Here is a 24,874-nt window from a genome sequence, read left to right on the forward strand (position 1 = left end):
AGGGTCTGGCATTACTCAAGAATGTGTTATAAGTGTGGTGTGTATGACACGTGACTGGTTCTTATAGAGGTATTTAGAGATGGCTGAAGTTAGTTGTGTTTGTGCAAGAGTTGAGGAGATACATGTATATAGTGTGTGTGTGTGTGTGTGTGTGTGTCCTATATATATAGTGTGTGTGTCTATATACATATCTCATCTCCAGCGTTTGGTGTTGGAGGAGAGGATTGTGATACAGGTGGGTTGTATGAGAACATAGTATAGGAGGGATGCGTGTATATACCTCCATGTGCTGTGTGTGGTTTACTAAGGAAGTTATATGTGGGGTGTGTGATATTTTTGCTGCATCAGAGTGTACATGGGTGTATGAGTTACTGTCTCATAAAACAACCCTAACAAGAATTCTGTATACACTCTTACGTACACCGAGTGTCAGCCAGGTCCAGGCAGGGTGACAAGAACTTTACCACGCAGACTTTATATCTGGTAAGCACTCTACCCCCATTCATCTCGCTCTTCTCTGCACTACCACACACACACACACACACACACACACTCACACACACACACACAGGAACATAGGGCAAAATATTCTGAATGGTCAGGGGCAGTCATTGCCTTCCCCAGCCTGTCCCAGCCACTGCCTGGAAATCTGCCTGCTGTCTAGAGCTCCATTCCCAGGGCCCATCCTACAGTCTCCAGGGCCCTGGGCCTGGTAGGAGCTACTGGGCTCTAATCTGGGGCAGAGGCCTCTAGCTGGAGCTCTGGGGTGACCACCCCTCTCCCAGGGCAAGTTACTCGCCTACATTTAATGCACGCGGGCACCACGTGGCCCGTGGCTCTCAGAGCTCCCCGCAGGACCCTGAGGCCATTTCTCACCCCCGCTCACGCGGTCTCAGTCTCTGGAAAACCCTTCCCTTCCCTTGATCTCCTTTGGGAAATTCTTCCTGTTGAAGGAATAAAACCTCCTTGCTTTCAATATGACACCATCCCTAGACAAACAATCTTCTTTCAAAGTGCATTCCACTTGTCAAGATATTTTTCAACAGGGCCTTCAACTCATGGGGCTTCTCTTTCCACTTTGGTAAAAGAGGCCAAGCAACTCATGGGTCTCTCTCAGCATCCTTGCATCCTTCACATCCCCCACCTCATGACCCCTAGGAAAGATCCAAGAGCATAAGAGAGAAATCGGGGACTGAGAAAAGCTGCACCTCTAGGTCTGTGCAAGCAGGATGCAGCCTGCTGTGAGTCCGACAAAGCTCCAGGCCCGGCTGCCCCAGGAGAGAGTCCTCAGACCAGCGGAGCTGACCTCCCATCTCCCAGGGGGCATCTGGCCGTTCTGTGCCGTCTCACACCACAGGGACCCTCCGGATAGATACGGCAGCATCAGTGAGACAAGGTCTCTCGCTCCCTGCTTCACAGGTGACACGTTCTCAGTCCCCCGCTTCCTGGAGAAGCTTCAGTTTGGCAGAAACCCATGTGCCCCAGACAAGTTGCCCCCCACATACCTCCTCCGTTCTCGGCAGTTTCCTGGGACTCTTCATTTTCCAGATGTTTCCTCTTTTGTCGCCGTTCCATCGTACCAACTAGAAGTCTCCCTTAGAAGATGCCTCAAGAGATGTCCAACTCCTCCTCTTCCCTACAGGTTGGCCCTTCTTGGCTCTTGGGCAATCCGTTGAAATGATTCAATACAAACAAAAATAGTCAAGTCTCCTAAATGGCTGAAAAACGTGTACCACTTGGTGAACCAGCAGTAGTGCCTAGTGCTCACCAGGGCTGTTATGTTTGCAAGGTTGCCAGGCTCACAGTGGAATTCTGTGACCTCAGTGATGACATCAGAGCATTCGGTGGACCTAGGTTGAGCACAGTGTCTGCAATAGCACAGGCCCCATTTTCAAGAACAATTCCTTTTTCCCAGCCGAAGCTTTCCCGTGAAAGGGAAAGGTTCCTACCATATCTATTATAAATTGTATCATACCATGTCTATTATAAAATTCACATTTTGATTGGAGATCTTTTAATGTCTTTTCTAGAGAGATTTAATATGAATGTTTTAAATGGTCTCCAGTTTCCCTGTGGATTATTGACATTTTAAACTCTGCACTTCAATTTTCCCTCAATACGTGTAATTTTGTCACGGCTATTTCTGTACTTAAAGATGAGGAACTATATAATTGATTTCTTCATTTTTTCCCCATCTCTTTCCAAGGTACTGCATTTGATTGTGTCTTGCGACTGAGTGAAAAATGCTAGTCCTTGAGTCAGGACATTGGGCCCTTTAGCAAGTAACTCAACCTATCTGGGCTTCAGCTTCTGTATGTGCGATCAAGAGGCTTGGACTAGCTGACTTTTCAAATGCTGTGTTTCTTTGATTCACTCTCACTTACTGATCTGCTCCTTAAGAAGAGGGTCTGTTCTCATAAAGTAACAACAGTCTTTTCCTAACCTTGGGTTGGGCGGAGTTTAACTGTTCGTACTCAGTTCGTTAGTTATATTGCCTTCTACGTATGCTTAGCTCTAAATAATTTATACGGCTCTTGTGACAATTTTTAGATCTTCTTTTTTGCTTATTTTCTTTTATAGTTTCTAATTTGTTATCGCCAGTGTAGAGGAGCCTGATTGACTTTTAAAATTTATTGATCTTGTATGTGTGTGCCTTGTTGAACCGTCTTATTAGTTCCTGCTAGTTTATCTGTGGGTTCTTTTGGATCTCCTAGATAAATGAGCATATTAAATGTAAATAATGTGTTCTTTGGATAAAGTTTATTTTCTTGCATCTGTATATATAGAAGCAATATGTTGAATTGATTTAAATATTTAAACACTTACATACCTGTTATCACAATCTAACATTGTTTATCTTATTTTCTTTCAATCAATATTATGTTTTCAAGATTTATCCACGTGAATCCATAGAGATCTCGGTCTTTGATTTTTGACTGTTTGATATTATGTGATCACATGCATATAGCATCATTTATTTTCCATTCAAGCATTATTGGACAATTGGATTGTTTCCCTCCCTTCTCTAGAACAAACAACATTTCCCAGAATATCCCTGAAGATGACTGACAGTCGAGAAGGGCCAGGCTGCCCGAAGGATTGCTACTTGCTTTTAGCCACCTTCCAACAGGCCGTCTCCAGCCAGCAATTTGAAGCACAGCTGAAATGAGAACTGCCCCAAATGTGAAAATCTTAGGAGCTTCCTAGAAGGTGGGAGGTTAATGATAGGCATCCTGCTGGGATCCCAGGGGAGTCTGAGCTGGCCTGAAGCTCATCTTCCTCCTCCACCTCTCAAGAGAAATGTGGAGGAAAGAAGACTTCAAAAACTGTGAGCAGGCAGAGGGAGAGATATTGGGGGCCGAAGCTGTAACTGAGGTCTTGGAGTGGGCTGTGAGCACGCAGAGCCTCTCGAGAGCCAGGCTCTGCCTTCTGAGGACTTCTCCCCTAAGGCTGCTCATAATTCACGTGATACCAGCCATATAGAGCCGACTTGGCCCACACTGTCACAGAAAGCCTTATCAGAATCTCTTCTTCTTCATACACTCTTGTGTCTGTTACTTGGTTATTGCCTTTGGTACTCCACTGATGTGAACCACAGTCGCCAGGGGATGGAGGACACTAGTGACCCATCTTGCTCTGTGGCCTCAGTCCACAGCTGGAGGGTAAGGGAAGAGGCCAAATGAAGGTCAAGAAGGAAAGATGGAGTTTGAAGAGAAGACCTGAGTTAAGGGTGTCTTCTCAAGTCTTGATGACTGAAATGTAGCTCCAGTACCTGAAGTCCTGCTTGTTCTCAAGGCTGACCGCGGGGCTGGGTGCACTCAGTGAAGGAACCGTATACACTTAGTATTTCCTTGCTTGCTCACACTTGCCCTCCTCTGATACACCCTCTGCAAGACTGATCTTCCCCTGAAACAACTTTCCACCTGCTACTGTCATCTCAGGAACATTTGCTTCACCTTCCTAGTGTCCCCCTAGAATGCCATTGCAGCCAATTCATAATTTGATAATCATGCTGCTTACCATATTCTCAGCAACTTCTGAGAAATTTTATTCACTTTATTCCATAGTCTTCACCCATCAATAATCTTCCTTAACTTCCTAGCTGCAGGTTAACCCATTCGGAATCATTTCTTTTTCTTTCTCTTCTTTGGCAAATCCTTTCTATCTTTTAAGGTCTTTTTCTTGTCTCTCTACCATCTTGCCTTCCTGAACTTCTTTTTTTTTCGTTTAAGTAACCTTTCAATCTCCTTCCCCAATTTCCTCATAAACATTGAGAGTTTATTCCTCACACGTTAGACAGCGGTTTATGAATGGCCAGGCATAATGGACTCAGAATGAGTTGGCACCCCCGAGGTACCTGTCTTGCTGGGGAGCCACAGGTGAAGGGCTGTCTGCTGGACACATGTTTGCATGGAGTCAGGCTGAGTGGCCTCAGGGTGTTTGCTCTGCCCTTGTGTGTGTTTCTCCCTAGTTGGTTTCCTTGTCCAGCCACCTGTGACCTCCCTCCATCCAGCCCAGGGAATCCTTCTCATCACAGGGGTAGGATGTTTGTCTCATTTTCCATCACATCCTTTCCCCAAAGTTTGGTTGTGAGTTGTTCCCATTCCAAAGACCTTTCCTCTTTGAAGAGAAAAGAGAAAATCTTGTCTCTCCTTTTCTCTCACTTCACTTCTGCTCTATTATCTCCTCCGTCCAGAATGGCCCACTGACTCACATGGGTGTAGATCCAAAGATGGCAAGAAATGCCAGCAATTCTGAGATAATAATACGGATGGATCAGGAAAACTTGAAAACCTTTATCCCGCCACATTAAAAAAAATTGCACTTCCAGTGTATTCAGAGTCTCAGTGTAGAAACACAAATGATAGAGAAATTGAATTACACTCAAGTTTTTCTTTCCTCCTTTCCTGATTTATTCTAATCCTCCAAGTTAACATGATGAACTCTTTGTTGTGTAAAGTTTCAGACATTTTCTACCCATGCACACTTTTCTTCTTTTCACATTAGAGTGTGAACTAGGTCACTTTCAACATGCTGTGATTCTGTGATTCACTGTCTCCCACCGAGTCATCCACGGATAATGTCATCTGTTTCACGGAGAACTATTTCCAATAGCTAATAGCCAATGTCTGTGGAGTGCTTACTCTGTGTCGGTTTCTTGTAACTACTTTACAGATCATTTGTACAGCGTACCCATGGACCAGGTACAATTATGACCCCCAAGTGACAGATAAGTGCAGATAAGTACAAATAAATACAGAGGCCAAGTGACTTGCCCAAGACACTGGAGCAAATCAAAATCCATGCCTCTGTAATCATTTTGCTCTATTGCCTCTGTCTGGGAGGCTTGATGATTTGGCAACTAAAACCTTAAATATCATGTTCCATTTTTATATCTGTGACACAAGCGTGGGGCTGTGATACAGGGTAAGTAACCTGACTACTTTTGAAAACCCTTATGCACCTGGATGAAAGTAAGCCAGGGACTGCAAGCCATAGATTTAAGGTTTCCTACCAACTTTTAAAAATAGCTTCTTGAATGCAATTTATGTAGTGTCAAGTCTAGGATGTAGTCCAAATAGTAACAGAAAAATGGAGATATGTAGAAAAATACTTAAAGTTGACAAGTATTGGGAGTGTAGTATTTTTGGGGCCAGCGTGTAGACCACAGGAAAACTTGCTGTTTCCATCCCAAAGGGAAGAGCCCTACGTTGCAACTGCCAAGGTCCCTGGGACAGCAAGTGTGCTCACTGCTTAGTAAAGAAGCATCCTCAGTTTGATAGAATCATATGGGAGCCTTACATTTGGTTAGCAGTTCTACATTCTTGATGTAATAATATTTTCAGGGTGTGGGAGGGTATCAAGCTCTGAAAATACCCTTGGAGAGATCTGCTTATTAAGTTTGGCTTTTTCAGTCTCCCTACTACTTCTTTACTAAACACCAGGCGGTTTCCTTCACTTTTCAGAACCATATTGTTTTTCCCTTCTCTAATGAACTTTGAAATACTTTTGGATGAGCTATTAAGATTGGGAAAAAATAAACATCTCTTTAAAATAAGGAAGATAATAACAATGACAAGTAGAAAAAGCTCTAAAACAGAGAATATCCTCCATTCTAGCCACTGACTGGGAGTGGAAGGTTCGTGCTCGCTGTCCAGGACGTAGAAATAAAAGCTGAGGAGGCGCTGAGGCGTCTCCTGGATCTCTATGAGCCTCCATCATTTCTGCTGAGTAGGGTTGACAGATAAAATATAGACTGTTTAGTTAAATATGAATGTTTGAAAAACAACGAGTACATTTTGAAGATAAGTATGCCCCAAATAGTTCATAGGATCTACTTATACTAAAAATAATGACTTATTATTCATGTGAAGTTCAAGTTTAACTGGGTATCCTGTATTTTTATGTCCTAAATCTGACAGCCCTACTGATGATCCACAATGGAGGCAGTTGAGGAGTGGTACATGCTGGCTCTCGGACAGTCAGAAATGGCTTCAGCAGATCCAGGTACAGTATGAAATTCTTTTTGGATGTAGCTCAGAAGCCATGGCCAGCCCTTGACTGCAAGTACTGCCTCGGGTTTCCCTGAGGTGGGGTAAACCTTCCTCTTAATGGCCTTTTGGTAAGTCTGGAAGACCATATCCAAGGGGAGCCCCAAAGTCAGTTTCATCCTCACAACCATGTTTCCAATTCCTGGAATTGGCTGCATGTGACTCACAAGAGCTGAGGAGGTTTGTGGAAGTTGGGAGTGTCATAGCTTGAACCCTTTGTAGGTAAAGTTTTGCTGTTGTGAGAGTTTTAACAGGAGCAATGTGAAAGACTCCATGTCCCCAGGTAGATAGAAATAATCCTGTTCTACCTGTGTGTATGTGACAAGTCTCTAATAGTTCAGAGAGCAAGTATCTGGTCTTAGAAAGACTGATCCAAGCTTGGATGTTTCTGGTGACAAGGCAAGGTCCTGAGTTTCAAGTTCACCTTTTATGGTTGAGGAGACAATAAGGTGGTCAGAAGGGAAATCATGGAGGAGACCTTGGCTTCATCCATCGTGCAGGCTTGTATATGTGGTTCTATGTAGATTGTGTTTCAAAGGTGGAGCTTGTTTACAACTATGAACATTCTCCGATGTGCTTTTTGGACCTTCATTCCCAGAGCGAGAGCAGTGCCGAGGCTCTAGAAATGCCATGGATATTCTGAGCTGTCAGTGGCATTTCCCCGGTACTGTTCCCTTGGTGCCGCTCCTTGAAATGTCCAAAGGGATTATCATGTGTCTTGTGGCGGGTCCTAGCATTGTGAAAGGAAGCTGCTGCACCTGGCTCAGAGGATTTCGGATGTGGTGGGAGGAGGAGTAGTACTACGACTATAAATTGTATCACAGCATATCGATTCCATCTTGAGAGTGGGGTTGGGGGGTTATGAAGGGGGGCTTTTATTGTACTTTTATACATTGTACCCTTGAAACTAATTCAATTTTTAAAAATTAATTAATTTATTTGGGGCTGCATTGGGTCTTTGTTGCTGCTAGCGGGCGTTCTCTAGTTGCAGTGAGCGGGGGATCCTCTTGGCTGTGGTGCACGGGCTTCTCATTGCAGTGGCTTCTCTTGTTGCGGAGCATGGTCTCTAGGCACGCAGGCTTCCGTAGTTGTGGCACGTGGGCTCGGTTGATGTGGCACACGGGCTCTAGAGCGCAGGCTCAGTAGTTGTGGCCCGCGGGCTTAGTTACTCCGTGGCACGTGGGATCTTCCCAGACCAGGGCTCGAACCCATGACCCCTGCATTCGCAGGCATATTCTTAACCACTGCTCCACCAGGGAAGCCCGATAATTCAGTTTTTTATAAAGAGAAGATTCCTAATATTATTCCAAAATTTTAAAAATATGTAGTTGGATAACACTATGAAAAATTAACTGATATATTCTTTTATTATTTCTCTTTGCTCCCTGGATTTTTTTCCCATCCAGTCAGCTAGGCACTGTGAGTTCACTGCATTAGGAAGGTAAAGACTCAGCAGAAATGAGGGAGAAAAACAGAAAAGTCTCAGCTTTGGAATGTTCACAACGGAGGCCACAGTAGAACAGGTGAGAATTCTGTGAACCAAAAATAAATGTCGTCTCAAATGCAAAAAAGTATTCTCTGCACTGGGAGGCAGGAGAGGGAGGGAGGGAAGGACTGAAGGAGAGAGATCAGTGTGGCCAGGGACATGGAGACTGTGCTTAAGGACGATATGCCCAGGAAGAGAATCAGAATCTGGAGAAGATTCAGCCTGCACGTGATCATTGCCTCCAGTCAGCACCCTCATCTCAGACGTTGGGAAATTCAGAGAGAGAGTGGGAGTACGTCAGGAGGGCCACGCGCATAGTCTGTGTGGCAGGGGTTGTGGCCGTTCCCTATTTGTGAGGAGTCCCCAGCAATTTGCAGGCCTCTTCTGGAAAATGCTGGCGGACGTCTCTAGTGCTTATGTGAAAGCTTGTTCACAAACCTTGAAAGATACAGATGTAGATGACAGATAGATGCATAGATAGAAAAATGTCATTAAATAAAAGCTCCAGGAAAGGTTTGGAAAATGCCCTTTATTGCATAGGACGCTTCTATTGTCATATGATGTTAGACTGAGTGCCGGTCCCTTCATCCTCCTTCAGACCACGGCATTCTGTCTGCTACTCTCCCGAGGGTCCTTTCTTCTCCCTGGAAGGGATAAAACAAATGAGGTAGAACAGGAAGAGACAAGAAGCACTCCAAGCTCTGCTGGTCAGGGTTACCCTCCAGCATTGCCTTAATGCTCAGAGCCACACACACCACAGTGAGCTTGGCTCCAGATCAACTACCACGCAACGAAGGTTCTGGAACATTTCCATATCTCGGGGGACCTCATTTCCACGTGACTCTCTTTCATATTCCACTTTGTCACAGAAGGCTAGGTCCAGTGGTCCGGGTGAGATCTCGGCTCAGGCCCAAGGCTCTCAGACCTCAAAGTTCTGGTCCTGCAAGGGCCCCTGTCCTCTCTTGAGACCACTCCTGGCTCTCTCTGCCGAGAAGGAGCTGCTGGCAGTACGTCCTCTAAGAGTTGAGGTCCATCGTGCAGACCCTGAGAAAACTCCTAGGAAAAGGCTCCACCTTCTTGTTTACGTCAACAGAGGTCAATGCCTTTGTTAGTGCTGGGTGTGTCCCATTTGATGCAACTGCAGAGCCATTAGGTAAACCAGCACATGTGTGCGGCCCCTTCCCTTAGACTCCTCTGGGCCCTCGTGACATAGGCTCAGAAGACTGCCAGCCTCAAGCCTTACCTCTTCCAAGGGACGGCCACACCGTCTTCCAGGATCTTCTGTCCCATGAATCTCAGTTGCTGTTTGGAACTCAAAGGAGAGAAAAGACCCTGCCTGCGGGGTCTCTTTGGGCTGGGGCCTTCCCCCGTGGGCTGCTCTCCCTCATTCTCCTTTTCTTCTTGCTTCTCTACCTCCTTCTCCTCCTCCTCCTCCTCCTCCTCCTCCTCCTCGTTCTCCTCCTCCTCCTCCTCGTCCTCTTCCTCAGGGGTGCTCTCGGATTCCACATTGCCCATCCGCTGGGCCATGGTGAGAAGAAAGGCACGGCAGCTGAAGCCCTGCAGGACGCCGCCCTTCACGTGCTGCTGGAGGATCTCCAAGGTGGGGAAGACCCGGCAGCAGGCCATGCACCTGAAGCCGGTCTCCGTGGTCAGCATCCAGTCCGCTGTCTTGGCGCTGGGTCTCTCCTCAACGGCAGGTGGCCCTGATGGGCTGCCTGGCTCTGCCCTTTCCTCATACTCTTTCTCCTCCCCAGTGGGCTCACTGTCAGACAGGAGGCTTTCGGTGGACACATCAGAAGAGGGGTCAGTGGCTACTGCGCACACATCCTCAGGAAGGGTCACTTCTTCTATCCTCAGCTGCTTTTCAGGCAACTCCAAGGGTTTCTTTGTCTTCCAGGAGACAGCGACACCCTTGTTCACTTGTACCTGCATGTAGTGTATTTTCATGCCCCTTTCCTCTTTGTCTGGGTGCAGATAGTTCTTACAGGGTGAAGAGGGTGAGGAGGAGACACAGTGTGATGGGGAAGCGGTCTCTCCTTCTTCCTGATCCTGGGCTAGGGGTGGTCTAGGCTGGGCAGTGTCTCGATGAAATCTCCGGATTCCTGAAAAAGGAAATTAAAATCATAATAACATGCATGGGCCATGCCGGAAGCTGAGGGAGCAGGTGTGGTAGACGAGAGAGGGACATTGGCACGACATAGCAATGTCGTGAGCTTGGTGTCCGTTGGCCGTAGGACGGAGTGGTGTATCTGGTGTCATCTGTGGGCTTTTCATGTGCGTGGGGGTGTATACTGGAGCGGTGTCTGTATACAGGGGTGTGGAGTATGGTGGTGAGGGCTGTAGTATGTGAGGGATGCGGCTGGATGCGTGTACGATGAGGAGTGTGAGTTTGGGAATATCGGTGGTGCATTCCTTGTGGAATGGGGCTGTGGTGCAGGAGAGTACTGTGGAGCACGTGCTTGGGGTTGATGTGCACTGAGAAGGGCTGTGCCTGGAGGGCGCGTGTATGTGTGAGCTGTGTGCACCTGAGCTGGATGGTCCTGCTCTCAGGCTGGAGGTGTATGATGCAGAACTCTGTCCTTCTCTGGAAGCAAAGGCAAAGACAAAGCCTACATTTTCCTCTGAAGATGCTTAATCTGGTCTCTCTTCCCTCCACCTCAAGCCCAGATCTTTCCGGCCCCTGCTCCTTGACTTCCCCACCATGGTAGTAACAGTATTCACACACACACCCCCAGACTCAGCTGGCATCCACGCCCTAGGAACAGCTCAGCCATCCTGCCCAGGCTCCTCCACAGAGCCCTCATCACCTCTGATGACCCTGGATTTCCTCTCAGCATCCCTGGGATCTGTGTGCCTCCTGCTTCACAGCCAAGCACCCCGTCACCTGAGGAGCCCCACGCCCTTACCAGCGTAGCTGAGCTTGCGCAGAGTAGAAGTACAGAAGAAGTATTTAGAGGCAGAGGAGACCTCCACTGCCCCTGGGCTGCAGCCTTGGGCCACCACAGTGGATCCAAGCCGAGGGGGATCCTCTTGTGACTTCGAGATTCCTGAGGGAGGAATGAAAGGCTCAGGGTGGGTTCATCAGTCCTCTGTCCACAAATATTTACTGAGTGTGTGACACGTGTCAGGTGCAGTGAATACACACAGCTGAGAGTGTGGTTCCCAGTGGATCCTCCAGGATTTAATTCCAATCAATACTTATTCTCTCACTGTCTAGTTGGTAATGTAGGCCTCGGTGGTGACTGTGAGTGTGTGGGAAGAGTGAGTGATGTGTATCAGTTAAGTCTGTGGTAAGTGTGGGGTTGGCATGGGGAGCACAGTGCAGACGTGTCTATCTGTGTCTGTGGCCTTTGTGTGCATGGTTTCTGTTCACAAGTCAGGAATTCTGGGACATGTAACGTTTCCTCATTACATGGTGTGGCTTGTATTTATGGTGTGTGTTCATTCATTCATTCACCAAGATTCAGTAAGCAGCTACTCCTGTGTATCCGGCACTCTTCCATTGTTGTAGTCTTTGGTAACGCTGCACATTCTAGTAGGGGAAGACACACACTAAACAAAACTACAATAAATATATAATACATCAGCTGGTGGTAAGTATATAAGGGTTGCCAGACTTAGTGAACAAGAATACAAGGCACCCAGTTAAATTTCAGTTTCAGATAAACCCAGAATAATCTTTTAGTGTAAGTATTCCCATGCAGTATTTGGCCTGACTTAGTTTTAGTGTAAGTATAGCCCATACAATATGTGGGACATACGGATACTGAAAAATTACTTGTTGTTTATCTGGAATTCAAATTGAACTGGATAGCCCATATTTTCTCTGGCAATCCTGACATGGGTTACTGAGACTGTGGTTTACTGTGGTTTGTACAAAGCGGGTCTGGCATTACTCAAGAATGTGTTATAAGTGTGGTGTGTATGACACGTGACTGGTTCTTATAGAGGTATTTAGAGATGGCTGAAGTTAGTTGTGTTTGTGCAAGAGTTGAGGAGATACATGTATATAGTGTGTGTGTGTGTGTGTGTGTGTGTGTCCTATATATATAGTGTGTGTGTCTATATACATATCTCATCTCCAGCGTTTGGTGTTGGAGAGGATTGTGATACAGGTGGGTTGTATGAGAACGTAGTATAGGAGGGATGCGTGTATATACCTCCATGTGCTGTGTGTGGTTTACTAAGGAAGTTATATGTGGGGTGTGTGATATTTTTGCTGCATCAGAGTGTACATGGGTGTATGAGTTACTGTCTCATAAAACACCCCTAACAAGAATTCTGTATACACTCTTACGTACACCGAGTGTCAGCCAGGTCCAGGCAGGGTGACAAGAACTTTACCACGCAGACTTTATATCTGGTAAGCACTCTACCCCCATTCATCTCGCTCTTCTCTGCACTACCACACACACACACACACACACACACACACACACTCACACACACACACACAGGAACATAGGGCAAAATATTCTGAATGGTCAGGGGCAGTCATTGCCTTCCCCAGCCTGTCCCAGCCACTGCCTGGAAATCTGCCTGCTGTCTAGAGCTCCATTCCCAGGGCCCATCCTACAGTCTCCAGGGCCCTGGGCCTGGTAGGAGCTACTGGGCTCTAATCTGGGGCAGAGGCCTCTAGCTGGAGCTCTGGGGTGACCACCCCTCTCCCAGGGCAAGCTACTCGCTTACATTTAATGCACGCAGGCACCACGTGGCCCGTGGCTCTCAGAGCTCCCCGCAGGACCCTGAGGCCATTTCTCACCCCCGCTCACGCGGTCTCAGTTTCTGGAAAACCCTTCCCTTCCCTTGATCTCCTTTGGGAAATTCTTCCTGTTGAAGGAATAAAACCTCCTTGCTTTCAATATGACACCATCCCTAGACAAACAATCTTCTTTCAAAGTGCATTCCACTTGTCAAGATAGTTTTCAACAGGGCCTTCAACTCATGGGGCTTCTCTTTCCACTTTGGTAAAAGAGGCCAAGCAACTCATGGGTCTCTCTCAGCATCCTTGCATCCTTCACATCCCCCACCTCATGACCCCTAGGAAAGATCCAAGAGCATAAGAGAGAAATCGGGGACTGAGAAAAGCTGCACCTCTAGGTCTGTGCAAGCAGGATGCAGCCTGCTGTGAGTCCGACAAAGCTCCAGGCCCGGCTGCCCCAGGAGAGAGTCCTCAGACCAGCGGAGCTGACCTCCCATCTCCCAGGGGGCATCTGGCCGTTCTGTGCCGTCTCACACCACAGGGACCCTCCGGATAGATACGGCAGCATCAGTGAGACAAGGTCTCTCGCTCCCTGCTTCACAGGTGACACGTTCTCAGTCCCCCGCTTCCTAGAGAAGCTTCAGTTTGGCAGAAACCCATGTGCCCCAGACAAGTTGCCCCCCACATACCTCCTCCGTTCTCGGCAGTTTCCTGGGACTCTTCATTTTCCAGATGTTTCCTCTTTTGTCGCCGTTCCATCGTACCAACTAGAAGTCTCCCTTAGAAGATGCCTCAAGAGATGTCCAACTCCTCCTCTTCCCTACAGGTTGGCCCTTCTTGGCTCTTGGGCAATCCGTTGAAATGATTCAATACAAACAAAAATAGTCAAGTCTCCTAAATGGCTGAAAAACTTGTACCACTTGGTGAACCAGCAGTAGTGCCTAGTGCTCACCAGGGCTGTTATGTTTGCAAGGTTGCCAGGCTCACAGTGGAATTCTGTGACCTCAGTGATGACATCAGAGCATTCGGTGGACCTAGGTTGAGCACAGTGTCTGCAATAGCACAGGCCCCATTTTCAAGAACAATTCCTTTTTCCCAGCCGAAGCTTTCCCGTGAAAGGGAAAGCTTCCTACCATATCTATTATAAATTGTATCATACCATGTCTATTATAAAATTCACATTTTGATTGGAGATCTTTTAATGTCTTTTCTAGAGAGATTTAATATGAATGTTTTAAATGGTCTCCAGTTTCCCTGTGGATTATTGACATTTTAAACTCTGCACTTCAATTTTCCCTCAATACGTGTAATTTTGTCACGGCTATTTCTGTACTTAAAGATGAGGAACTATATAATTGATTTCTTCATTTTTTCCCCATCTCTTTCCAAGGTACTGCATTTGATTGTGTCTTGCGACTGAGTGAAAAATGCTAGTCCTTGAGTCAGGACATTGGGCCCTTTAGCAAGTAACTCAACCTATCTGGGCTTCAGCTTCTGTATGTGCGATCAAGAGGCTTGGACTAGCTGACTTTTCAAATGCTGTGTTTCTTTGATTCACTCTCACTTACTGATCTGCTCCTTAAGAAGAGGGTCTGTTCTCATAAAGTAACAACAGTCTCTTCCTAACCTTGGGTTGGGCGGAGTTTAACTGTTCGTACTCAGTTCGTTAGTTATATTGCCTTCTACGTATGCTTAGCTCTAAATAATTTATACGGCTCTTGTGACAATTTTTAGATCTTCTTTTTTGCTTATTTTCTTTTATAGTTTCTAATTTGTTATCGCCAGTGTAGAGGAGCCTGATTGACTTTTAAAATTTATTGATCTTGTATGTGTGTGCCTTGTTGAACCGTCTTATTAGTTCCTGCTAGTTTATCTGTGGGTTCTTTTGGGTCTCCTAGATAAATGAGCATATTAAATGTAAATAATGTGTTCTTTGGATAAAGTTTATTTTCTTGCATCTGTATATATAGAAGCAATATGTTGAATTGATTTAAATATTTAAACACTTACATACCTGTTATCACAATCTAACATTGTTTATCTTATTTTCTTTCAATCAATATTATGTTTTCAAGATTTATCCACGTGAATCCATAGAGATCTCGGTCTTTGATTTTTGACTGTTTGATATTATGTGATCACATGCATATAGCATCATTTATTTTCCATTCAAGCATTATTGGACAATTGGATTGTTTCCCTCCCTTCTCTAGAACAAACAACATTTCCCAGAATATCCCTGAAGATGACTGACAGTCGAGAAGGGCCAGGCTGCCCGAAGGATTGCTACTTGCTTTTAGCCACCTTCCAACAGGCCGTCTCCAGCCAGCAATTTGAAGCACAGCTGAAATGAGAACTGCCCCAAATGTGAAAATCTTAGGAGCTTCCTAGAAGGTGGGAGGTTAATGATAGGCATCCTGCTGGGATCCCAGGGGAGTCTGAGCTGGCCTGAAGCTCATCTTCCTCCTCCACCTCTCAAGAGAAATGTGGAGGAAAGAAGACTTCAAAAACTGTGAGCAGGCAGAGGGAGAGATATTGGGGGCCGAAGCTGTAACTGAGGTCTTGGAGTGGGCTGTTAGCACGCAGAGCCTCTCGAGAGCCAGGCTCTGCCTTCTGAGGACTTCTCCCCTAAGGCTGCTCATAATTCACGTGATACCAGCCATATAGAGCCGACTTGGCCCACACTGTCACAGAAAGCCTTATCAGAATCTCTTCTTCTTCATACACTCTTGTGTCTGTTACTTGGTTATTGCCTTTGGTACTCCACTGATGTGAACCACAGTCGCCAGGGGATGGAGGACACTAGTGACCCATCTTGCTCTGTGGCCTCAGTCCACAGCTGGAGGGTAAGGGAAGAGGCCAAATGAAGGTCAAGAAGGAAAGATGGAGTTTGAAGAGAAGACCTGAGTTAAGGGTGTCTTCTCAAGTCTTGATGACTGAAATGTAGCTCCAGTACCTGAAGTCCTGCTTGTTCTCAAGGCTGACCGCGGGGCTGGGTGCACTCAGTGAAGGAACCGTATACACTTAGTATTTCCTTGCTTGCTCACACTTGCCCTCCTCTGATACACCCTCTGCAAGACTGATCTTCCCCTGAAACAACTTTCCACCTGCTACTGTCATCTCAGGAACATTTGCTTCACCTTCCTAGTGTCCCCCTAGAATGCCATTGCAGCCAATTCATAATTTGATAATCATGCTGCTTACCATATTCTCAGCAACTTCTGAGAAATTTTATTCACTTTATTCCATAGTCTTCACCCATCAATAATCTTCCTTCACTTCCTAGCTGCAGGTTAACCCATTCGGAATCATTTCTTTTGCTTTCTCTTCTTTGGCAAATCCTTTCTATCTTTTAAGGTCTTTTTCTTGTCTCTCTACCATCTTGCCTTCCTGAACTTCTTTTTTTTTCGTTTAAGTAACCTTTCAATCTCCTTCCCCAATTTCCTCATAAACATTGAGAGTTTATTCCTCACACGTTAGACTGCGGTTTATGAATGGCCAGGCATAATGGACTCAGAATGAGTTGGCACCCCCGAGGTACCTGTCTTGCTGGGGAGCCACAGGTGAAGGGCTGTCTGCTGGACACATGTTTGCATGGAGTCAGGCTGAGTGGCCTCAGGGTGTTTGCTCTGCACTTGTGTGTGTTTCTCCCTAGTTGGTTTCCTTGTCCAGCCACCTGTGACCTCCCTCCATCCAGCCCAGGGAATCCTTCTCATCACAGGGGTAGGATGTTTGTCTCATTTTCCATCACATCCTTTCCCCAAAGTTTGGTTGTGAGTTGTTCCCATTCCAAAGACCTTTCCTCTTTGAAGAGAAAAGAGAAAATCTTGTCTCTCCTTTTCTCTCACTTCACTTCTGCTCTATTATCTCCTCCGTCCAGAATGGCCCACTGACTCACATGGGTGTAGATCCAAAGATGGCAAGAAATGCCAGCAATTCTGAGATAATAATACGGATGGATCAGGAAAACTTGAAAACCTTTATCCCGCCACATTAAAAAAAATTGCACTTCCAGTGTATTCAGAGTCTCAGTGTAGAAACACAAATGATAGAGAAATTGAATTACACTCAAGTTTTTCTTTCCTCCTTTCCTGATTTATTCTAATCCTCCAAGTTAACATGATGAACTCTTTGTTGTGTAAAGTTTCAGACATTTTCTACCCATGCACACTTTTCTTCTTTTCACATTAGAGTGTGAACTAGGTCACTTTCAACATGCTGTGATTCTGTGATTCACTGTCTCCCACCGAGTCATCCACGGATAATGTCATCTGTTTCACGGAGAACTATTTCCAATAGCTAATAGCCAATGTCTGTGGAGTGCTTACTCTGTGTCGGTTTCTTGTAACTACTTTACAGATCATTTGTACAGCGTACCCATGGACCAGGTACAATTATGACCCCCAAGTGACAGATAAGTGCAGATAAGTACAAATAAATACAGAGGCCAAGTGACTTGCCCAAGACACTGGAGCAAATCAAAATCCATGCCTCTGTAATCATTTTGCTCTATTGCCTCTGTCTGGGAGGCTTGATGATTTGGCAACTAAAACCTTAAATATCATGTTCCATTTTTATATCTGTGACACAAGCGTGGGGCTGTGATACAGGGTAACTAACCTGACTACTTTTGAAAACCCTTATGCACCTGGATGAAAGTAAGCCAGGGACTGCAAGCCATAGATTTAAGGTTTCCTACCAACTTTTAAAAATAGCTTCTTGAATGCAATTTATGTAGTGTCAAGTCTAGGATGTAGTCCAAATAGTAACAGAAAAATGGAGATATGTAGAAAAATACTTAAAGTTGACAAGTATTGGGAGTGTAGTATTTTTGGGGCCAGCGTGTAGACCACAGGAAAACTTGCTGTTTCCATCCCAAAGGGAAGAGCCCTACGTTGCAACTGCCAAGGTCCCTGGGACAGCAAGTGTGCTCACTGCTTAGTAAAGAAGCATCCTCAGTTTGATAGAATCATATGGGAGCCTTACATTTGGTTAGCAGTTCTACATTCTTGATGTAATAATATTTTCAGGGTGTGGGAGGGTATCAAGCTCTGAAAATACCCTTGGAGAGATCTGCTTATTAAGTTTGGCTTTTTCAGTCTCCCTACTACTTCTTTACTAAACACCAGGCGGTTTCCTTCACTTTTCAGAACCATATTGTTTTTCCCTTCTCTAATGAACTTTGAAATACTTTTGGATGAGCTATTAAGATTGGGAAAAAATAAACATCTCTTTAACATAAGGAAGATAATAACAATGACAAGTAGAAAAAGCTCTAAAACAGAGAATATCCTCCATTCTAGCCACTGACTGGGAGTGGAAGGTTCGTGCTCGCTGTCCAGGACGTAGAAATAAAAGCTGAGGAGGCGCTGAGGCGTCTCCTGGATCTCTATGAGCCTCCATCATTCCTGCTGAGTAGGGTTGACAGATAAAATATAGACTGTTTAGTTAAATATGAATGTTTGAAAAACAACGAGTACATTTTGAAGATAAGTATGCCCCAAATAGTTCATAGGATCTACTTATACTAAAAATAATGACTTATTATTCATGTGAAGTTCAAGTTTAACTGGGTATCCTGTATTTTTATGTCCTAAATCTGACAGCCCTACTGATGATCCACAATGGAGGCAGTTGAGGAGTGGTACATGCTGGCTCTCGGACAGTCAGAAATGGCTTCAGCAGATCCAGGTACAGTATGAAATTCTTTTTGGATGTAGCTCAGAAGCCATGGCCAGCCCTTGACTGCAAGTACTGCCTCGGGTTTCCCTGAGGTGGGGTAAACCTTCCTCTTAATGGCCTTTTGGTAAGTCTGGAAGACCATATCCAAGGGGAGCCCCAAAGTCAGTTTCATCCTCACAACCATGTTTCCAATTCCTGGAATTGGCTGCATGTGACTCACAAGAGCTGAGGAGGTTTGTGGAAGTTGGGAGTGTCATAGCTTGAACCCTTTGTAGGTAAAGTTTTGCTGTTGTGAGAGTTTTAACAGGAGCAATGTGAAAGACTCCAAGTCCCCAGGTAGATAGAAATAATCCTGTTCTACCTGTGTGTATGTGACAAGTCTCTAATAGTTCAGAGAGCAAGTATCTGGTCTTAGAAAGACTGATCCAAGCTTGGATGTTTCTGGTGACAAGGCAAGGTCCTGAGTTTCAAGTTCACCTTTTATGGTTGAGGAGACAATAAGGTGGTCAGAAGGGAAATCATGGAGGAGACCTTGGCTTCATCCATCGTGCAGGCTTGTATATGTGGTTCTATGTAGATTGTGTTTCAAAGGTGGAGCTTGTTTACAACTATGAACATTCTCCGATGTGCTTTTTGGACCTTCATTCCCAGAGCGAGAGCAGTGCCGAGGCTCTAGAAATGCCATGGATATTCTGAGCTGTCAGTGGCATTTCCCCGGTACTGTTCCCTTGGTGCCGCTCCTTGAAATGTCCAAAGGGATTATCATGTGTCTTGTGGCGGGTCCTAGCATTGTGAAAGGAAGCTGCTGCACCTGGCTCAGAGGATTTCGGATGTGGTGGGAGGAGGAGTAGTACTACGACTATAAATTGTATCACAGCATATCGATTCCATCTTGAGAGTGGGGTTGGGGGGTTATGAAGGGGGGCTTTTATTGTACTTTTATACATTGTACCCTTGAAACTAATTCAATTTTTAAAAATTAATTAATTTATTTGGGGCTGCATTGGGTCTTTGTTGCTGCTAGCGGGCGTTCTCTAGTTGCAGTGAGCGGGGGCTCCTCTTGGCTGTGGTGCACGGGCTTCTCATTGCAGTGGCTTCTCTTGTTGCGGAGCATGGTCTCTGGGCACGCAGGCTTCCGTAGTTGTGGCACGTGGGCTCGGTTGATGTGGCACACGGGCTCTAGAGCGCAGGCTCAGTAGTTGTGGCACGCGGGCTTAGTTACTCCGTGGCACGTGGGATCTTCCCAGACCAGGGCTCGAACCCATGACCCCTGCATTCGCAGGCATATTCTTAACCACTGCTCCACCAGGGAAGCCCGATAATTCAGTTTTTTATAAAGAGAAGATTCCTAATATTATTCCAAAATTTTAAAAATATGTAGTTGGATAACACTATGAAAAATTAACTGATATATTCTTTTATTATTTCTCTTTGCTCCCTGGATTTTTTTCCCATCCAGTCAGCTAGGCACTGTGAGTTCACTGCATTAGGAAGGTAAAGACTCAGCAGAAATGAGGGAGAAAAACAGAAAAGTCTCAGCTTTGGAATGTTCACAACGGAGGCCACAGTAGAACAGGTGAGAATTCTGTGAACCAAAAATAAATGTCGTCTCAAATGCAAAAAAGTATTCTCTGCACTGGGAGGCAGGAGAGGGAGGGAGGGAAGGACTGAAGGAGAGAGATCAGTGTGGCCAGGGACATGGAGACTGTGCTTAAGGACGATATGCCCAGGAAGAGAATCAGAATCTGGAGAAGATTCAGCCTGCACGTGATCATTGCCTCCAGCCAGCACCCTCATCTCAGACGTTGGGAAATTCAGAGAGAGAGTGGGAGTACGTCAGGAGGGCCATGCGCATAGTCTGTGTGGCAGGGGTTGTGGCCGTTCCCTATTTGTGAGGAGTCCCCAGCAATTTGCAGGCCTCTTCTGGAAAATGCTGGCGGACGTCTCTAGTGCTTATGTGAAAGCTTGTTCACAAACCTTGAAAGATACAGATGTAGATGACAGATAGATGCATAGATAGAAAAATGTCATTAAATAAAAGCTCCAGGAAAGGTTTGGAAAATGCCCTTTATTGCATAGGACGCTTCTATTGTCATATGATGTTAGACTGAGTGCCGGTCCCTTCATCCTCCTTCAGACCACGGCATTCTGTCTGCTACTCTCCCGAGGGTCCTTTCTTCTCCCTGGAAGGGATAAAACAAATGAGGTAGAACAGGAAGAGACAAGAAGCACTCCAAGCTCTGCTGGTCAGGGTTACCCTCCAGCATTGCCTTAATGCTCAGAGCCACACACACCACAGTGAGCTTGGCTCCAGATCAACTACCACGCAACGAAGGTTCTGGAACATTTCCATATCTCGGGGGACCTCATTTCCACGTGACTCTCTTTCATATTCCACTTTGTCACAGAAGGCTAGGTCCAGTGGTCCGGGTGAGATCTCGGCTCAGGCCCAAGGCTCTCAGACCTCAAAGTTCTGGTCCTGCAAGGGCCCCTGTCCTCTCTTGAGACCACTCCTGGCTCTCTCTGCCGAGAAGGAGCTGCTGGCAGTACGTCCTCTAAGAGTTGAGGTCCATCGTGCAGACCCTGAGAAAACTCCTAGGAAAAGGCTCCACCTTCTTGTTTACGTCAACAGAGGTCAATGCCTTTCTTAGTGCTGGGTGTGTCCCATTTGATGCAACTGCAGAGCCATTAGGTAAACCAGCACATGTGTGCGGCCCCTTCCCTTAGACTCCTCTGGGCCCTCGTGACATAGGCTCAGAAGACTGCCAGCCTCAAGCCTTACCTCTTCCAAGGGACGGCCACACCGTCTTCCAGGATCTTCTGTCCCATGAATCTCAGTTGCTGTTTGGAACTCAAAGGAGAGAAAAGACCCTGCCTGCGGGGTCTCTTTGGGCTGGGGCCTTCCCCCGTGGGCTGCTCTCCCTCATTCTCCTTTTCTTCTTGCTTCTCTACCTCCTTCTCCTCCTCCTCCTCCTCCTCCTCCTCCTCCTCCTTCTCCTCCTCCTCCTCCTCGTCCTCTTCCTCAGGGGTGCTCTCGGATTCCACATTGCCCATCCGCTGGGCCATGGTGAGAAGAAAGGCACGGCAGCTGAAGCCCTGCAGGACGCCGCCCTTCACGTGCTGCTGGAGGATCTCCAAGGTGGGGAAGACCCGGCAGCAGGCCATGCACCTGAAGCCGGTCTCCGTGGTCAGCATCCAGTCCGCTGTCTTGGCGCTGGGTCTCTCCTCAACGGCAGGTGGCCCTGATGGGCTGCCTGGCTCTGCCCTTTCCTCATACTCTTTCTCCTCCCCAGTGGGCTCACTGTCAGACAGGAGGCTTTCGGTGGACACATCAGAAGAGGGGTCAGTGGCTACTGCGCACACATCCTCAGGAAGGGTCACTTCTTCTATCCTCAGCTGCTTTTCAGGCAACTCCAAGGGTTTCTTTGTCTTCCAGGAGACAGCGACACCCTTGTTCACTTGTACCTGCATGTAGTGTATTTTCATGCCCCTTTCCTCTTTGTCTGGGTGCAGATAGTTCTTACAGGGTGAAGAGGGTGAGGAGGAGACACAGTGTGATGGGGAAGCGGTCTCTCCTTCTTCCTGATCCTGGGCTAGGGGTGGTCTAGGCTGGGCAGTGTCTCGATGAAATCTCCGGATTCCTGAAAAAGGAAATTAAAATCATAATAACATGCATGGGCCATGCCGGAAGCTGAGGGAGCAGGTGTGGTAGACGAGAGAGGGACATTGGCACGACATAGCAATGTCGTGAGCTTGGTGTCCGTTGGCCGTAGGACGGAGTGGTGTATCTGGTGTCATCTGTGGGCTTTTCATGTGCGTGGGGGTGTATACTGGAGCGGTGTCTGTATACAGGGGTGTGGAGTATGGTGGTGAGGGCTGTAGTATGTGAGGGATGCGGCTGGATGCGTGTACGATGAGGAGTGTGAGTTTGGGAATATCGGTGGTGCATTCCTTGTGGAATGGGGCTGTGGTGCAGGAGAGTACTGTGGAGCACGTGCTTGGGGTTGATGTGCACTGAGAAGGGCTGTGCCTGGAGGGCGCGTGTATGTGTGAGCTGTGTGCACCTGAGCTGGATGGTCCTGCTCTCAGGCTGGAGGTGTATGATGCAGAACTCTGTCCTTCTCTGGAAGCAAAGGCAAAGACAAAGCCTACATTTTCCTCTGAAGATGCTTAATCTGGTCTCTCTTCCCTCCACCTCAAGCCCAGATCTTTCCGGCCCCTGCTCCTTGACTTCCCCACCATGGTAGTAACAGTATTCACACACACACCCCCAGACTCAGCTGGCATCCACGCCCTAGGAACAGCTCAGCCATCCTGCCCAGGCTCCTCCACAGAGCCCTCATCACCTCTGATGACCCTGGATTTCCTCTCAGCATCCCTGGGATCTGTGTGCCTCCTGCTTCACAGCCAAGCACCCCGTCACCTGAGGAGCCCCACGCCCTTACCAGCGTAGCTGAGCTTGCGCAGAGTAGAAGTACAGAAGAAGTATTTAGAGGCAGAGGAGACCTCCACTGCCCCTGGGCTGCAGCCTTGGGCCACCACAGTGGATCCAAGCCGAGGGGGATCCTCTTGTGACTTCGAGATTCCTGAGGGAGGAATGAAAGGCTCAGGGTGGGTTCATCAGTCCTCTGTCCACAAATATTTACTGAGTGTGTGACACGTGTCAGGTGCAGTGAATACACACAGCTGAGAGTGTGGTTCCCAGTGGATCCTCCAGGATTTAATTCCAATCAATACTTATTCTCTCACTGTCTAGTTGGTAATGTAGGCCTCGGTGGTGACTGTGAGTGTGTGGGAAGAGTGAGTGATGTGTATCAGTTAAGTCTGTGGTAAGTGTGGGGTTGGCATGGGGAGCACAGTGCAGACGTGTCTATCTGTGTCTGTGGCCTTTGTGTGCATGGTTTCTGTTCACAAGTCAGGAATTCTGGGACATGTAACGTTTCCTCATTACATGGTGTGGCTTGTATTTATGGTGTGTGTTCATTCATTCATTCACCAAGATTCAGTAAGCAGCTACTCCTGTGTATCCGGCACTCTTCCATTGTTGTAGTCTTTGGTAACGCTGCACATTCTAGTAGGGGAAGACACACACTAAACAAAACTACAATAAATATATAATACATCAGCTGGTGGTAAGTATATAAGGGTTGCCAGACTTAGCGAACAAGAATACAAGGCACCCAGTTACATTTCAGTTTCAGATAAACCCAGAATAATCTTTTAGTGTAAGTATTCCCATGCAGTATTTGGCCTGACTTAGTTTTAGTGTAAGTATAGCCCATACAATATGTGGGACATACGGATACTGAAAAATTACTTGTTGTTTATCTGGAATTCAAATTGAACTGGATAGCCCATATTTTCTCTGGCAATCCTGACATGGGTTACTGAGACTGTGGTTTACTGTGGTTTGTACAAAGCGGGTCTGGCATTACTCAGGAATGTGTTATAAGTGTGGTGTGTATGACACGTGACTGGTTCTTATAGAGGTATTTAGAGATGGCTGAAGTTAGTTGTGTTTGTGCAAGAGTTGAGGAGATACATGTATATAGTGTGTGTGTGTGTGTGTGTGTGTGTCCTATATATATAGTGTGTGTGTCTATATACATATCTCATCTCCAGCGTTTGGTGTTGGAGAGGATTGTGATACAGGTGGGTTGTATGAGAACGTAGTATAGGAGGGATGCGTGTATATACCTCCATGTGCTGTGTGTGGTTTACTAAGGAAGTTATATGTGGGGTGTGTGATATTTTTGCTGCATCAGAGTGTACATGGGTGTATGAGTTACTGTCTCATAAAACACCCCTAACAAGAATTCTGTATACACTCTTACGTACACCGAGTGTCAGCCAGGTCCAGGCAGGGTGACAAGAACTTTACCACGCAGACTTTATATCTGGTAAGCACTCTACCCCCATTCATCTCGCTCTTCTCTGCACTACCACACACACACACACACACACACACACACACACACACACTCACACACACACACACAGGAACATAGGGCAAAATATTCTGAATGGTCAGGGGCAGTCATTGCCTTCCCCAGCCTGTCCCAGCCACTGCCTGGAAATCTGCCTGCTGTCTAGAGCTCCATTCCCAGGGCCCATCCTACAGTCTCCAGGGCCCTGGGCCTGGTAGGAGCTACTGGGCTCTAATCTGGGGCAGAGGCCTCTAGCTGGAGCTCTGGTGTGACCACCCCTCTCCCAGGGCAAGCTACTCGCTTACATTTAATGCACGCAGGCACCACGTGGCCCGTGGCTCTCAGAGCTCCCCGCAGGACCCTGAGGCCATTTCTCACCCCCGCTCACGCGGTCTCAGTTTCTGGAAAACCCTTCCCTTCCCTTGATCTCCTTTGGGAAATTCTTCCTGTTGAAGGAATAAAACCTCCTTGCTTTCAATATGACACCATCCCTAGACAAACAATCTTCTTTCAAAGTGCATTCCAC

This window comes from Mesoplodon mirus, assembly GCF_964341445.2.
Source record: "Mesoplodon mirus genome assembly, contig: SUPER_14_unloc_2, whole genome shotgun sequence".
NCBI classification, from domain to species: domain Eukaryota; kingdom Metazoa; phylum Chordata; class Mammalia; order Artiodactyla; family Ziphiidae; genus Mesoplodon; species Mesoplodon mirus.